Below are 17725 nucleotides of genomic sequence, written 5' to 3' on the forward strand. Positions count from 1 at the left end.
AGTATATTAACCTGAACCTATGTCTTTTGTTATTGACTTTTCAGATGTAAGCATGTTGAGCTTTATTTTGCCTTTACTTATGTAAAATACAGTGGGTAAAAGCACATCTTTGAGTCTGTCGACCTTGGGTTAACATCTCAGCTCTTCCACCCACGAATACTTTGCTTGTCTGCCCTTGAAGTTACTTAACATCTCAATGCTTTAGTCTCATCATCTATAAAATAGTGATAATAATAGTATACAGCTTACCATGTTGTTGAAAGGATTTATTGAAAAAAAGATATAAAACACTCAGCAGAAAGCTTAACATAAAGCTCAATTAAAAGTAGATAATATTAGCATTATTATTAGTTATTTCATTCACATAAAGAGAGCTAAATCATTAACAACTATTCACTATATTCTAATAATAAATTACTAAATAAACATGTCCATAATACATTTTATCAGAGGAACTTGTTATAATTTGAATTTTATGATGCCAACATCTGCAAGATCTTCCTTGCCCTTAATTTAATTACCTGGCTAGGTGCAAAACAATACAACAAAAAGGAATATTTAGAACATTTCAGTGTGCTTCTCTTTAGAAAATCATGGGGTTTTTCTGTTGTTGTTAAGTTCAACCATGTTTCTTTCCTATCCTTTTATCACAGCTATTTGGTGATTTGCCAATATGAACCTAATAAGGAGTCCACTAGATAGACTTATTCCCTGCCTCGTCTGCATTTTCACAGACCATTTGTCATACTTTAACACTGTTTGTGATGATAATATTGACAGGTTTCTCTCCCCAATTAAACTTTTGCTCCTTGAGAGAAGACACAGGTCTTATTTATCTTGAAATATCCTGCATGTATTAGGTAATTTAAAATGCAATATGATTTAGTAAATGAATGAGAATTATAAAAAAGTCAGTTAAAATATTCCAAGCCCTATCTGCACCTAATTCCTGAATGATGAGTCTATGATTTGTGCTCTCTTCACTAAACCAGTAATAGATTCCACATTTTCTGAGACATTCCCAGTAAAGGATCTCTAAGGGGAACTGACCATGGCTTGGGCTTAGACTAACACACCACTTATTGTAATATATAGAAATTAAATGAGAATTTAAACAAGTAAACAAACTTAGGAATTCTGATTTTATTTCTCTTATTAGCTGACTATATATGTTGAGTATAGGTAGTCAGTATTTTAATTATCCTCACTACGCAAAGTAGTAATTAAAATAAGTAAATAAATAACGTAAAACACGTAGTAAGTAAAAATAGAGTTTTCAGCACAGAATCTATTTCATTGTTGTTTTCAAATTCCTCACCCCGCCCCTCATCCTGAGAGCCTAGGTCTGACTAGGTTTCTGTTCTTCAATTTGAATGGTCATACTCTTGCTTGGCAGAGAATAAATCATGCCCTAAAGTTTGTAGACTTTCTATAAGCAACCCAGTGAACAAAAAGATGCATTTTCAGTAATTGTGCTATAAAATTGTCAAGATATACTTTTCCAATGACATTACTCAAGTTAGTAAATTTATAAATACTGTAAAGAAAATTTTAAAACTTTCATAATTTATTGTTCAATGCCTATTAAAACACTTTGTTAGGAAGTGGCTATGTACACTAATTTATCTTTTCATGATTTTACAAAAAGCACTAGGGCCAATATGTTTTCCAAATAGTTATCAATTACCAATAAGAGTCTATTTTATTTAGTCACCCTATCTGTTAATTGATATTTTCGAGAATCAGCCATCATGCAGCAAACCTGCTAAGTAAACAGAAAAATTGGAAGGTGAAAACTGTTGGGTAACTATCTTCATTTTGATGCAGACAAGAAAGAAACTATGGTTGCTAAGGGCAAAATACATAAAACTGCATGTGGCTGAATGCATAATAGACCTTAATGATGCCAACTACTGAAATAACAACTTTGAAAACATATCAAAAAACAGCAGAAATTTTAAAAAAGCATTGTTTTCCTCCTTTGAAAACTACCTAGACCACACTTTTCTTGTAAAAGCAGTTGAGGCTGTGCCACCAACTAAAATGAAAGCTTTGTTTCTTCTCTTTCGCATACGGGCCCTCAACTGACATATAAAATATTCTGGGAAACAAAGTATAACAGAGTCAGAAGTACCGGGTTGATTTTGCTCTCGAAAACAGTTTTCTTCTACTTCTTGTGTAGCCTGCCAAGCTCATCATACTTTTGGCAGATATAAGGCACCTCTTTTGAATCAATCTCATGAAGCTGGTTAATGCCACAAGCAGCCACAGTTACCTGGCAATACACATCAGAGGTTTTTATTATTGCTATTAATCAGTGAGGTGAACTGACGTTTAGAATGTGCATATAACAGGCGTGGCGACTTTCTCCCTTTAATCAAAAGATTTTAAAGATATTTGGAAGATATTTGAGGAGGACCCTGGTTTGTTGAAAGGTCAAGGCTTTGAAATTAAAATTCATTGTTTCATTTATTAATTCAGAGTTTGACAAACTTTTTCTGTAAAGAGATACATAACATTTTTTAGCTTCAAGTCCCATATATATGTTCCTCCTCTTCCTTCTCCACCCCTAACCGCCCACCCCAACCTTTAAGATTTAAAAACTTCTTAGTTTGTGGACTGGATATGGCCCACGGGTATCATTTACTGACACCTGATTTAATTCATTCAAGTGTTTTTAAGCAATATGGCCAAAGTCCTCATAAAACTTAGTGTACTAGCAGAAACAGATGAATAAAAAAGCAGCTGTACTACAGTGTGTCTGGTGCCATGATGTAGTATAGTTTGGTAGACCTAACCCAGCTTCAAAGGTGAGGTAATATGTGACAAAATTATTAGTAGAAGGAGATACAAGATTAGAGGTGAACATTTGCTGGGAAGAGAGAAGAACCTGTAAAAAGGCCCTTAAGGGAGAGTTTGGTATAATTGAGAAATCACAAAAATTTTACATAGCCTATAATGTGGAGAAAAGAAGATGAAGAGCGGATCAGAGACAGAGCACGCAAGGCCTGGTAAGCCATATTAAAGAGTTTAACCTTACAGGCAAGGAGAAGGCATTAAAACAATTCAATAAAGAATATGAAGTTGGGCTTCCCTGGTGGCACAGTGGTTGAGAGTCCGTCTGCCGATGCAGGGGACGCGAGTTCGTGCCCCGGTCCGGGAAGATCCCACATGCCGCGGAGCAGCTGGGCTCGTGAGCCATGGCCGCTGAGCCTGCGTGTCCAGAGCCTGTGCTCCGCAACGGGAGAGGCCACAGCAGTGAGAGGCCCGCGTACCACACACACACACAAAAGTAAACAGGCACCTCAATGTTCATTGCAGCACCATTTACAATAGCCAGGACATGGAAGCAGCCTAAATGTCCACTGACAGATGAGTAGATAAAGAAGATGTGGTACATACACGCAATGGATATTATCATATTAAGGGAAGTAAGACAGAGAAAGATAAATATCATATACACACTACTATATATAAAATACATAACAATAAAGACCTACTGTATAGCACAGGGAACTATACTCAATATTTTGTAATAACTTATATGGGAAAAGAATCTAAAAAAGAATATATATACATATGTATAACTGAATCACTTTGCTGTACACCTGAAAACTAATACAACATTGTAAATCAACCATATTTCAATTTTAAAAAATAATTAATTAAAAAAAGAATATGAAGTGAGCAAATCTGGATTTTTAAAATATCTCTCTGGTTGCAAAGGGAGATTGAATTGGAGAAATTCAAGACAGGAGGGAGGTCAGCATTTAGGAAGCAGTGGCCCTAGATACAGAAAAGTAGCTAAATTTGAGTAGGTAAATGTGAAAGGACTAAAGTTGAAATCCCATTTATGTATAAAAATCACTTACTCTCTTGGTATCTATAAAACTTAACTAATGACATTTCCTCAACTATTTGTCCTAGAAGGTTTTTGTGAAGCGCAAGCCAAATGACGTATATAAAATAACTTAGCAACTATAAAAAATATACACTTTTCTTATAAGAGTAGCACTTCTCATTATTATGGTCAGCTAAGTTAAAATTACTAAGCGCAGTAGCCTTGATAAAATTATATTTTGAATAACATTCAAAGAGGCAAATGAACATTTGCAAACCCTACTTTATCTCTTCTCTCCTAGATCTGGAGGCCCATGATTTGCTCCAGGAGAGCCTCCTGGTAGTTTGGGTGTCTTGCATCAGCTGATTCTAGATTACTAGCTCCCTTGTAGCCTCCCTATACTTACTTTGGAACTGGAAAAGTGACAGGCAAATGATTATCTTAAAACATACTCCAGAATTGCTAGGGAGAAAACTGCCTTTGTGTAGGTTAGAGAAAAAAAAATAAACTTAACTGCCTGGTATAGAAGATCTCAAGTGTGTTCCAAAGACTTCAGATCAAAGGATGGAATGTCTTTTTTGGGACAAGGAAGGATTATTTTTCCCCTTCAGAGAGATAAGGGAAAAGGAGAATGAGGAGGAAATGGGGACAGTGAAAAAAGGAACCTGGGAAGAACAGAAGTGCCACACAGGGAGGGAGCCAGGAGCCAAAAAGCCAGGAGCCTTCAGGGAGGGAGTCCTGAGATCACAGGACTACAGAAAAGAGATGTCTAATTTCAAACTTAAAAGTGTTTACTGCCTGCAGAGACCACTTCAGCCTTCCCCATTACTCAGTTCTTCAGCACTTCAGGAAACTACTATATCATATCAATTTCATGAATGATTTGTAAGAAGTGGGTGTTGTAGATAATTGTTTTAGTTGCAGGTGGAAATTGGCAAGGGAGTTACATTTTGTGAGAAATTAGCATGTGGAAGCAGAAGGTTGGGTAATAGAGGAGATCATGAAACTATGAACTCTCTGCAAATCTGAAGAAAGCTTGGGAGATCCCTAGATTTATGTTGGCCGTGGAGTTGAGTTGAGGTCTTTTAGGTAATATACAGAACTCCAAGGAACAGAGGGCCTCTCAGCTGACTGTCCGTTGCAGGATCATCATGAATTATCAGGAAGCCTTGTTTCAGGCAACCAAGTCTACAGCTAAGAAGGTTTGAAACCACCTATTGATGCCGAGTGTTTAGAGATAACTAGCTAGTAATGCTACTAAATTATGCATGTATATTCTTCATACTTTATTAGTAGTAGAACAACCTATTAAATGTCTAGATAAACTTAAAGTTTCCTGTAAACCCATGCTCTACTTTTGAAGATTATCCATTTAATCTCTTTCTTGATATATATAAGTATAAAATAGAAATATACAGAGTACCTTTCACATGATCATTTCAAAATTACAAATATGAAGCAACATTCATATGACTTCTGGGAAGAAGATATTAGTTTATTCGTTATATTGATGGAGCAGTGAAATGTATACAATAGTAATAGCTAATGTGATGTTCTAAGAAGTAGTAAACTTCATAATCCTTTCTTGCACACTGTCTATGACTAGATAGCTCTGGGACCTTTAATAAGGTAATTCACTTCTCTGAGTCTATGTTTTCTCATCTGTAAGATGAATTGTTGAATGTAATAATTTTTAAATATCACAATTCTAAAATATTGTTTATTTTACGAATTGCAATGGAAAGGCCAGAAATATGTTATGTACTTACACTGTTGCCTTAGTGACAGAAATTTCTATCAGCATCACAAATGCATAGTAATGTATTTAGATGGAATTATTTATTAATCCATATAACTCTAAAGATCATAAAATAAGAGAGCTGTAAGGGATTTCTGAGTATTCCACCAAACCTCTAGTTTGGTACAATATGATCAATATATCCCCAAAATGGTCTCACTTCTAGAACATCTCCCATAAGAGAGAATTTTTTAATATATGACATCTATGTGCCAATTTGCTGGCATCAGGTTCTATGACTCGTTTAAGACACATTTATTTTGGTGTCAGTTGCAGATGACGATAACTCTTAGGGACTTTACTTTAAAGACAATGAAAGGCCTCTCTCCTTCTCCTTGCCCTGTGGAAAACGATCCAAAAAAAGGCTGTTTTCTCTTTTTTCTACAATTCATCATCTACCCAGTTATTTCTCTTTTATTTCAGATTTACACACACACACACACACACACACACACACTACAGATTCTTTCCAGCAGATAGAAAATACTGTGCACCTGTAAGTAGGTCGGTAAGGCCACATAATCTAACGTGGAAGGAGCTGGCTTCTATCCATTTGTGCATAACAATGCATGGGCAGTCAGAGCTGGATTCATGCTTTTTATTTTTGTTACTTTTAATGCAGTAGCAGATAGAAAACAGATATAAGCATTGCAGTTTTAAGATGAAAAGAATCCTTGAAACATCATATGCATTTGTCTTAAGGAAGATTTGTAAATAGCATGCTCTTATCTTTACATAAATGGTACTATTTTGAAATGCCAAGCAACCCTTTTAGGAGTACAGTTTTGCAGCCTTTATTTCTGAAAATATTTCAATAACTGTAATAAATAAAAGGCTTGAAGCTCAATACTCTCTTTTTCCTTCTGTCTTTTACTAACAGAAAAATGTTGAAAGCAGACTCATCGTTCAATATGAGAGAGATGCCAAATGAGTGAAAGAAGCAGTTATGGAGAAGAAACAGTAGAGTCTGGGCAACTTGCCTAAAGGGACACTTGGGTTAACCTTCATATTGGAATTGAAAATGTGAATAATTTTCTCTTCATTTTTCCCCTGGATTCTAACAACGAAGATAGTCTTTGAACTTGTTACTTGTTTCTTGTTCTTTTATCAAAGCACAAAGAGGCAACAAGAGGACAGGTTTCGAGTCAGAAAGCCCAGAGCTTGAATCTAATCACCACTACTTACTTATATGATTCGTGTGAATATTCTTAATCAGTTTAATTTCAGTTTTCTCATCTAGAAATTGGTATGAAAATAATAATTACCTTATGATTGTATTAAGAGAATTAAAAAGAAAATTACCTGTATAGTATACTATTTCCTTTGTACAAAGACATCCCTTATTAAGTTATATCCATTATTGTTATTTGGGTATATTGAATACATATACCGAATTTGAGTGTATATCCTGAGAAACAACTAAATAAAAAGAGACTGGCTTTTTAACTTTTAAATTTATAAAACTTCCCCTCTGTTTTAAATAATATGCATGAACAAATAGCCAAAACGACTATATATTCAAAATTACGTATTGGAATAAAATGTGTAAATTGAGACACTTATGTATTTTCAGAACTATGAAGTTGTAGAATGATTGAGTTTATCATATGTTACAGTCTTTGGATGCTTAGAGAAGAAAATGAGGCCAAAAAATTTAGTTCAGTTTATTTCTGAGAATAACTTTTCTTAAGTGGCTAAAATGAAAATCACGTTAGTAACTTATGCTGGATATCCTCTATTTGCCCTTCTGATCCTCTCTCTGACCTTCTCCAACCTGCTCTAATTGCATAAGACCAACCTTGACTGTCTATATTAACTGGCTCGTTTGCCCACTGACTTTGGCTTGAGTTCAGCCAGTGGAAAGCACAAGCAGGAGATCAAAAAGAAGCAGGAGAAATTATACTTCTGGCCAAGATGAAGTAAAAGAAATCATATTTAACTCCCTCTTGAAAAAACTAATGAATTATACAAATACATTAAAAATGTAATATCAATTATTGGATATCAGGTGGTATAGGACAGTGATCCCTGAGAGAGAAAAAACAAGCTGAAATCTGAAATTTCCCAGTTTACTGCTAAGAGAGTTTCCAGCTTGCAGTGCAGGAAGTGGAGATCTTTCTGTGTTGAGGGGATGGATGTGGGAAACAAGGAAGGCCAAGGCAGCTAGAGAAGACAGCTGCACAGAGAGAGTTTGTTCTAGGTATCTACAGAGGGTTTCTGTGGAGTCTTTAGCTTAGTATTGATCAGCATGTGTGTTGTGAGAAAACTGTCTAAGGCTTGGGGTGAAAAGCAACAGAAAGAAACAGGCAGAACAACCTTTAGTGTTAACAAAGATCAGGGGTAGTTTATGTTCCCAACAGACAGTAAAAAGCCTCAGAATTCATGGGATACTAGGTAAAGTACTCAAGATGGTATCTGTTCAGTAGTGGGACAAAATGAACTCTAAACAAAGGCTCTTCTGGTCCCATCTAACAAAACTTAAAAGCAAGGATCAAACCATATCCTAATAATTTAACTGTTTCCCAGGGAAAAACAAAACAAAACTCAAGAATATTTATAGAAATATAACAGTATCAGGCACTCTAAAAGGTAAAATACACAATGTCTGCCAAGCAGGAAAATGCAGTCCGCAATGTGTAAAGAGTGGTCAAACAACAGAAATAGACCATGAAATGATCCTGATGATAAAATTCTTAGAAAAGGATGTTAAAATAGAATCATTATAGTAACCATATTCCATATATCTATATATTGGACAAGGTAGAAAAGACTGAGCATGTTAGGTACAGATATGGTGAAAGGTGAAAGGATTGATGAACTTGAAGAAATAACAACAGAAACTATAAAAAATAAAACACAAGGGAAAAAAAGACTGAAAAAAAATGAACAGAGCATCACTGAGCTGTGGGGCAACTTAAGGTGGCCTACTACATGAATAACTGAAGTCATCAAAGTAGAAGACAAAACAAAATATTTGAAGAAATAAGGGCTGGAATTTTTCCATATTTGATGAAAATTAGATAACCCACAAATCCAAAAATCTTAAATCCCAACCACAAGAAACATGAAGAAAAGAATACCAGGGCACATCATAATTTTTGAAAACCAGTAGTAAAGAGAAAAATCTTAAAGATTCCTAGAGGAAAAAGATCCATTATGTATAGAAGAAAAATAATACTATGTAACAAAGAAGGTTGTATCCCAGAATGAAAGGTTGGTTTAATCATTAAAAGTTAATTAGTGTAATTCATCCCGTTAAAAGCATAATAGAAATAACATGATTGTTTAAATAAATGCTCAAGAAGCATTTGACAAAATACAATGTACATTCATGAGAAAAAACACTCAATAAACTAGAGATAAAAGGTAATTGTCTCAATCTGATAAAGGACATCTCCAAAATCTTCTAGCTAACAACATATTTAATCATATTTAATTTTTTCTTCTAAATTAAGAACAAAAGAAGGATGCTCTTTCATATTATTTCTATTGAACATTGAATTATAAGTCCTAGGCATTGCAATAAGACAAAAAAAAAATAAGTGGCATAATTATTAAAATTAGCAGTAAAAATATTGTTATTCACAGAAAACAAAGGGGTCTATATTTAGAAAACCTGATTGAATTCCCCCCTAAATAAAACACAAGTCAAGTTAATAAGCAAACTTACCTATGTTGCCAGATATAAGGTCAATATGCAGAAGTAAATTTTATTTTTATAAACTATAAATAAATTCTTGAGAAATACATTTTAAATTCAATTTATAATATCATAAATAATGTTGTTATATGCCTAAGCATAAATCTATAAAAACTGTGCAAGGGCTTCCCTGGTGGCACAGTGGTTGAGAGTCCGCCTGCCGATGCAGGGGACATGGGTTCGTGCCCTGGTCCGGGAAGATCCCACATGCCACGGAGCGGCTGGGCCTGTGAGCCATGGCCGCTGGGCCTGCGCATCCAGAGCCTGTGCTCCGCAACGGGAGACGCCACAGCAGTGAGAGGCCCGCGTACCGCAAAAAAAAAAAAACAAAAACAAAAAACTGTGCAAGACATATTTCCAAAAACTAAAATACACTGTTGAAAGTAATTCAAGAAAACCTAAATAAATGAAGAGAGGTGTCATTTTCAAGTATTGGAAGACTCTGTGTTATTAAGACAGCAAATTATCTCCCAATTGATCTATAGATTCAATGCAATCCCAATCAAAATTCCAGCAGGAATTTTTGTATAAATTGACAAGAAACCTCTGAAATTCATACAGAAACCCGAATGATCATATAAAGAATTAAAATTTCAGAAAATTTACAAATCTTGATATTAAAACATTTTGTAGAGCTACAGTAATCATGACAGTATGAAATTGTTGTAAAGATAGACTAAAGATTAACTAAATAGAATAGAGAGTCCAGAAAATATGTGCAAAATTCACACACATATATAGTAAATTGAATTTTGCCAAGGTATACAGTTCCTTCAGTTATAAAAAGAGAGTTTTGCTTTGTTTTAACAAATGGTGTTTGAACAGTTGGAGATTTCTATGAAAAACAAAATGACTTCACCCCTATTTCATTCTACATGCAAAAATTATTTAGGGTATAATCACAGACCTAATGTAAAAGCTAGAACCATAAAGATTTTAATAGAAACTATAAGACTATAACCTCAAGAACTTGGTGTAGGTAAAGATTTCTTTTTTTTAAGTATGAATGAGTGTATTTCTTTTGAATAAAAATCAAAATAAATTATAAACTTTAAAATGCCAACAAATACTATAAGCATCACAAAATCCAAGAAAATAACCTTAAATAGACCCATCATTAATTATCTGTTTGGCATATTTCTATAATACTTTTCCCCAAATGTTTTCTAGCTGCAAACACTTTGATTGCCTTCTCAAATGACAATTTTGCAATGTTTTCTACAGAGAAACCTCAAAATAATTTAGTCTTTCCTCTAATACAGTTGATGAAAAAATTTCACTTATTAACCTTTTAGAAAATATTCTTTTTCAGCTTCATAAATTTGCATTAACAGTAACACAAATTTTTAGAATTGCTTTTAAATTTAGAAAAAATCTCACTCAGTTTCTTCTATTTAAGACCTGTAAGACTTCAGAACATTTTAAGTTTTCTTGTGCAAGAAGTAATCTTAAATATTCTTTGAAAAGATATTATGTATTACCCATTTTGTTGTCAAAGTTCTCGCTACATGCACATAATATAAATTATGTTGTCTTCACTCATGTTTTGTAGAGACGCATAAAATGTGTGACTTGATTCAATATTTTTGTGGAAATGCATAAAACATCCAACTTGTCACATGGAAGTACCAGCTGTTTGCAGTAATGCTTATGGTTTGTGCTCATAAACACAAGCATTCTTATATTCTCTTTTCTCTATATTTGTTGAGGAATAATTGTGAAATAATAATGGTATAAGTTTAACGTGTACAATGTCATGATTTGACATACATATACATTGTGAAATAATTACCACAATTAAGCTAATTAAGCATCCATCACCTCACATAATTACCCTTTCTTTTTTGTGTGTCATGAGAATACTTTGGATCTAGGCTTTTGAGTATTTCAAATATACAATACAGTATTATTAACTATAGTCACCATGCTGTACATCTGACCCCCAGAACTTACTCATTTTATAACTGAAAATTTGTACCCTTTGACCAGTATCTCTCCAATTCCTCCATGCTGCTCCCCAACCCCTGGCAACTACCATTCTACTCCTTGTTTCTATGAGTTTGATTCTTAGATTCCACATATATATGAGATGATACAGTATTATATGAGATAATACAGTATTTGTATTTCTTAAATAAATACTGTATAAGAAACTTATTTTACTTAACATAATACTTATTTTACTTAACATAATACCTCCCAAGTTCAATCCATGTGATTACAGATGGCAAGATTTCTTTCTTTTATATGACTAAAAAATATCCCATTGTATATGTATACCACATTTTCTTTATTCATTCTTCCGTAGATGAACACTTAGGTTTTTCCCATACCTTGGCTATTGTGAATAATGCTGCAATTAACATGAGAGTACAGCTATCTCTTTGAAATAATGATTTTTGTTTCCTTTAGATATATACTCAGAAGTGGGATTGCTGGATCATAAGGTAGTTCTAACTTTAGATTTTTTTGAGGATCTTCTATACTGTTTTCCATATTGTATTTGCCATAACACTATTTTCTATACTGTTTTCAATTTACATTCCCACCAACAGTGTACAAGGTTTCCCTTTTCTCAATGTCCTCACCAACATTTCTTTTCTCTTGTCCTTTTGATAATGGATATCCTAACAGGTGTGAGGTAATATCATATTGAAATTTGATTTGCATTTCCCTGATCATTAGGGATGTTGAGCACCTTTTCATATACCTATTAGCTATTTGTATGTCTTCTTTGGAAAAATGTATATTCAAGTCCTTTGCCCATTTTAAAAATTGAGTTTATTTGTTTTTGCTATTGAGTTACATGAGTTTCTTACACACTTTGGATATTAACCCTTTATCAGATATATGGTTTACAAATATTTTCCCCTATTCCGTTGGTTGCCCTTTCATGTAGTTTGATGTAGTCCCACTTTTCCCCTTTGTTTTCATTGCTTATGCATTTGGTGTTGTATCCAAAAAAAGTCATTGCCATGACCAATGTCAAGGAGATTTTTCCCTATGCTTTCTTCTAGATTTAAGTTTCAGTTTTTATATCTAAATTTTTCATTTATTTCAAATTACTTTTGTATATGATGAAAGATAAGGATCCAATTTCATGTTTTAGCATGTGGATATCTAGTCTTCCAAACACCATTACAGAAGACACTATCCTTTCCCTATTGTGCACTCTTGTTGCCCTTGTCAAAGATTAGTTGACTGTATATGCATGTGTTTACTTCTGGATTCTCTAGTCTGTTCCATTAGTCTATGTGCCTGTTTTTATGCCATTAGCATACTCTTTTGACTATTATAACTTTGTAATATAATTTGAAATCAGGAAGTATGATGCCTCCAGCTCTGTTCTTCTTGCTTAAGATTGCTTTAGCTATTCAAGGTCTTTTGTGAGTTTACATAAATTTTAGGATTGTTTTTCTACTTCTGTGAAATTTAGAATTTTGATAGGGATTACATTGAATCCGTAGGTCACTTTGGGTATTATGGATATTTTAACAATATCAGGTCTCCCAATCCATGGACACAGGATATCTTTCCATATATTTGTGTCTCCATCGGTTGTTCTCATCAGTGTCTTATAAGTTTCAGTGTAGATATCTTTCACTTCCTTGGTTAAATTTACTTCTGAGTGTTTTATTCTTTTTGATGTGATTATACGTGGAACAATTTTCCTACTTTCTTTTTTGGATAGTTTGTTGTTAACATATAGAAATGCCACTAACTTTTGTATATTGATTTTGTATCCTCCAACATTACCGAATTTATTAGTTTTAAAAGTTTCTTGGTGAGATCTTTAGCATTTTCTACACATAAAATCATTTCATCTGCAAATGATGACAGTTTAACTTCTTCCTTTCCAATTTTGATGCCTTTTATTTCTTTTTCTTGCCTAATTCCTCTGGCCAGGACTTCCAGAATTATGTTGAATAGAAGTAGTGAGAATGACACTGTGTGTTGTTCCTAATATTAGGGGGGAAACTTTTAGCCTTTCATCATTGAGTATGAAGTTAGCAGTGGATTTATCATATATGGCCTTTATTATGTTGAAGAACTTTCCTTGTATATCTAATTTGTTTAGAGTTCTTATCACAAATGGATGTTGAATTTTGTTAAATTCTTTTTTTCTGAATCTTTTGAGATGCTCATGTGATTTTTGTCCTTTATTCTGTTAATGTTTTGTGCCTCACATTTACTGATTTGCATATGTTAAAACATCCTTGCTTCTCAGTGATAAATTCCACTTGATCATGGTATGATCCTTGTAATGTACTGTTGAATTTGGTTTTTCTAATATTTTGTTGAGGATTTTTGCATCTATATTCATCAGAGATATTGGCCTGTAGTTTTTTTTTTTCTTTTCTTTTTTTTTTTTTTTCCTTGTAGTGTCCTTATCTGACTTTGGTACCTGGCCCATGCTGAGTGGGACTGGAGCTGGATCATGGGCCACTTCAGGGTCCACAGCCAGGAACAAGGTTAGCAGACCCAGTACCCAAGGCATGAGCAGATGTGGCTCCTCCCTTGTCCTTTGGCAGATGGTGCTGGTGGCAGGACGCAGGCCAAACAGTGCTGTAGCTGAGTCCACAGGGAGCAGCACTGTTTCCAGATGGGCACAGACCTGCCTTCTCAAAATGGCCCTTTTTGTTCTTGGGCTCCACCAGAGTTTTGTAACCTCCTACTTGGATCCTAAAGCTCCCATAAGACACTTTTGTCTGTGAATGACTGCCAAAATATTATTTTTCTGGGGGGATATCAGCTGGGGATTTCATATTCTGCCAGCTTTCTGACATCACTCTCTAGGCAACGATTTTTAAACAAAACATAAATTTGATAAGCTATAAAAAATTGATACATTTTAATTTATTAGAAGTAAAAATTTTGAACATCAAAATAGACTACTGAGAATCCTGTCATAATGTATATGCATATCTAATCATTCTGCTGTAAACTGAAATATCTTACCAATTTATTTGTCAATTACCTCAATAAAGCTGGGGGAAAAAAAGGGTACTGTTAAAAAAATAGTCAATCTACAGATGAGGAAAATTATACTTGCAAAACACATTTCAGAGAAAGAACCAATATACAGAAATTATACAAAGTAACAAGTCAATAATTAAAAAGAAAATCTATTAAAAATGGTCGAAGGACTTTAACATTCATTTCACAAAGACACAAAATGGTCAAAAGGCACATGAAAAGGTGTTTACATCATTAATCTTCAAGAAAACACAAGTTAAAATCATAATGAAACATCATTTTACACCCAGTAGGATAGCTAAGATTAAAAAAATATAAATGTTGGCAAATTTGTGGAGCGACTGGATCTCCCATTTTTTAATGGTGTGAGTATAAAATGGTACAACTACTTTTGAGAACTGTTTGGAAGTTTCTCATGAAGTTAAACATAAATCTACCCTATGATCTAGCAACTCTACCATTAAATATTTACCCAAAATTAAAAAAAATATATGTTTATACTAAGACTTATATAACTTAGTCTGTTTATGTGAAGAATATTGATAGCAGCTTCAATGATAATAGCTAAAACTACAAACAACCCAAATATCCATCAAGAGTTAAATGGATAAACAAATTGTGATAGATTCACAATATAGAGTACTCCTCAGAAATAAATATGAACAAAGTACTGGTAATTTTAACAATAGAGATAAATCTCAAAAATACTTAGCGAAAGAATTCAGACACAAAAGAGTATAGACTATTTGACTTTATTTATAGGAAAGCTAAAAATAGGCATAACTAATACACATTATTAGAAGACTACTTCTTGATTACCTCTTGAAGGTGGTAAACTGGCTAGGAAGGGGCCTGAGGGAAGTTCCTGGGGTGTAATTACCTCTATCTTTCCTGAGGTGGTAGTTGCACAAGTTTATACAATTATCAAAACTCATCAATCAGGCATCTATTTTACGTAAATCTCATACCTCCAAAATGATAGCTTGCTGATGACTCAGGTAAATTTGAGAAAAGCAAGATGATGCTAGAAATCAAGTAGATGGAAGAGACTTGAGAGCAGGCAACTACAGACAAGGTCAACATTTGTGTTAGAGGGAACGAAGACACATGGAGAAAGAAAGAACAGTGAGCATGAGATAGTCCACCATTATGAATAAAACTTCCCACCAGATTAGAAGAAAAACTGGAAAGACAAAAAAAATCTTGTCATTATTTACAATAAGTAAGAATTAGAAGAAATAAAGTAAAAGGTAGATCATGAATAGGATCGAACTTGGAGATTTAGAAATATGAAATGGATATTATGAGAAAGTTTACGGTATACAGAGGCATAATGAAGTTCCCAGTAGCTACTTCCCAGACCAAGTTTAGCTCCAATGTTAACATTCCTCTAGCCTTTAGATTCTGTGCTGCTTGGGAGAAGAATCTCAATTCTGGTAGAAGGAAAGAGAGAAAGAACCATTTTTCTTACTCTTACATTTTTCATGTTATAAATCCTCAAATATATTTTTTAGTGTTAATAATCATTGTAAAAAAAATTTCTTTTTTTGTCAGTTCCTTACGATGATAAGTCACTGTATGGTTATTTATGCTAGAATGGATATGTTAATTTACTCATTTGCATCAGTTATGATACTCTTCCCAGAAAGAGAAAAACACCTTTATGTTTGATTAAACACATCTTGTGTGATTTAAGCGTAATTTTAAAGCTTATTCCTCGTCTTGGTATTATTTTTTAGCAGGTCTGCTGATTCTAATCTCTTGTATGTAAAAAAAAGCAAAAAAGTTATTCAGCAGCTAGGAAGGAGGACAGCTTTATGTTATTGTCATAAAGTATGCTAGGGTCAATTGACAGGTATTAAAAACTCCATCTGAAATAAAGTATTTTTCTGCTCTAAAACTGTATCACTGCTTTAGCTTCGTTTTTCTTTTAACTATTTAGATTTCACCTTACCTGTCACACCACTGTAATGACTCAAAAGTAGTCAAAACCATTTATGACATTTACACATGTATACTCTTTGAGCTACCATAACTATTTACATTAGCAATTATTTTTGCACTGCCTGTAACATTTCTTGTATTGCTTATGAAAATATTCTTTGATTGCTGTATTTATTTTTCTTGCTTAAAAAAATAGTACTTTTATCTGATATTTTCTTCAATAAATTCAGTATTAATAATGGTGTATCTACTGATACCTCGACCCTACAGATCCTTAATCTCCTCAAAATTAATGACTTCCTTGCTTGTCACTTTTGTGTTTACTTAGTCCTGACTCCCTCAGGAAGATTAAAGACGTTTCTTCTCTGTTCCCATTGCATATTGTATAATACAATGGCAGTCATCACACTATGTTAGTTTCCACTGTTAAACTGTCATCAATTGGAACTACTTAATTTACAAAATGTGTATTCTTAAAACCATACAGACTTATTGTCCTTTTTTCCCATTTCTCACCCCTTCTAAGTTTGCTTTTTGTACTCAGGATTACAGTCCTTCTCATCTCCCTATTCTTCTCAGTCATATCCTATTTATTACTACTACCAAACCTAGACACAGTTATGGTTAAAGGGAGAGACAGGATACAATATGGAAAATACCACCTAGAGAATAGGTTCCCAAATGGTGATGTTGTTTTGGTTAATTCCCTATAGTTTAGGCACTGGTCCATGGTGTTTTAATTTCAGAAATTTATCTGTTTGAGTTTCATAAGCCAAATATATTCAAATTAATATCTATATCTACGTTAAAGCTAGGTTTACATCATGAATATAATTGTTCTTATATCCAGAACTGTAAGGCCCAATACGGTGAACTGGATAGGTATCCTGACATCTTATTAGTGGATCTGCTTATACTGAAAAGGCTGTAAAGCTAGACTTCCTTGATGCTGCTACTAACAACAATAAAACAATTCCTAACCCTTATCTAACATTTTTCTCTGTGTGTTCCAGAAATGGTTCTAGGCACTTTTTTTTTTTTTAGAAGATGTTGGGGGTAGGAGTTTATAAGTTTACTTATTTATTTTTGCTGTGTTGGGTCTTCTTTTCTGTGCGAGGGCTTTCTCTAGTTGTGGCAAGTGGGGGCCACTCTTCATCGTAGTGCGCGGGCCTCTCACTATCGTGGCCTCTCTTGTTGTGGAGCACAGGCTCCAGACGTGCAGGCTCAGTAGTTGTGGCTCACAGGCCTAGTTGCTGCGTGGCATGTGAGATCTTCCCGGACCAGGGCTCGAACCCATGTCCCCTGCATTAGCAGGCAGATTCTCAACCACTGCGCCACCAGGGAAGCCCGGTTCTAGGCATTTAACATTTAGTTCTCACAACAGTGTGATGTGATAGGCACTAATATTTTTCTCCATTTTACAGATAATGAGACTGAGGCACAGATAGGTACAATGTAGTGAAGG

This window comes from Delphinapterus leucas, chromosome 4, assembly GCF_059928025.1.
Source record: "Delphinapterus leucas isolate spDelLeu-1000000601 "Yukka" chromosome 4, BTC_Dleu_Yukka2, whole genome shotgun sequence".
Lineage (NCBI taxonomy): Eukaryota > Metazoa > Chordata > Mammalia > Artiodactyla > Monodontidae > Delphinapterus > Delphinapterus leucas.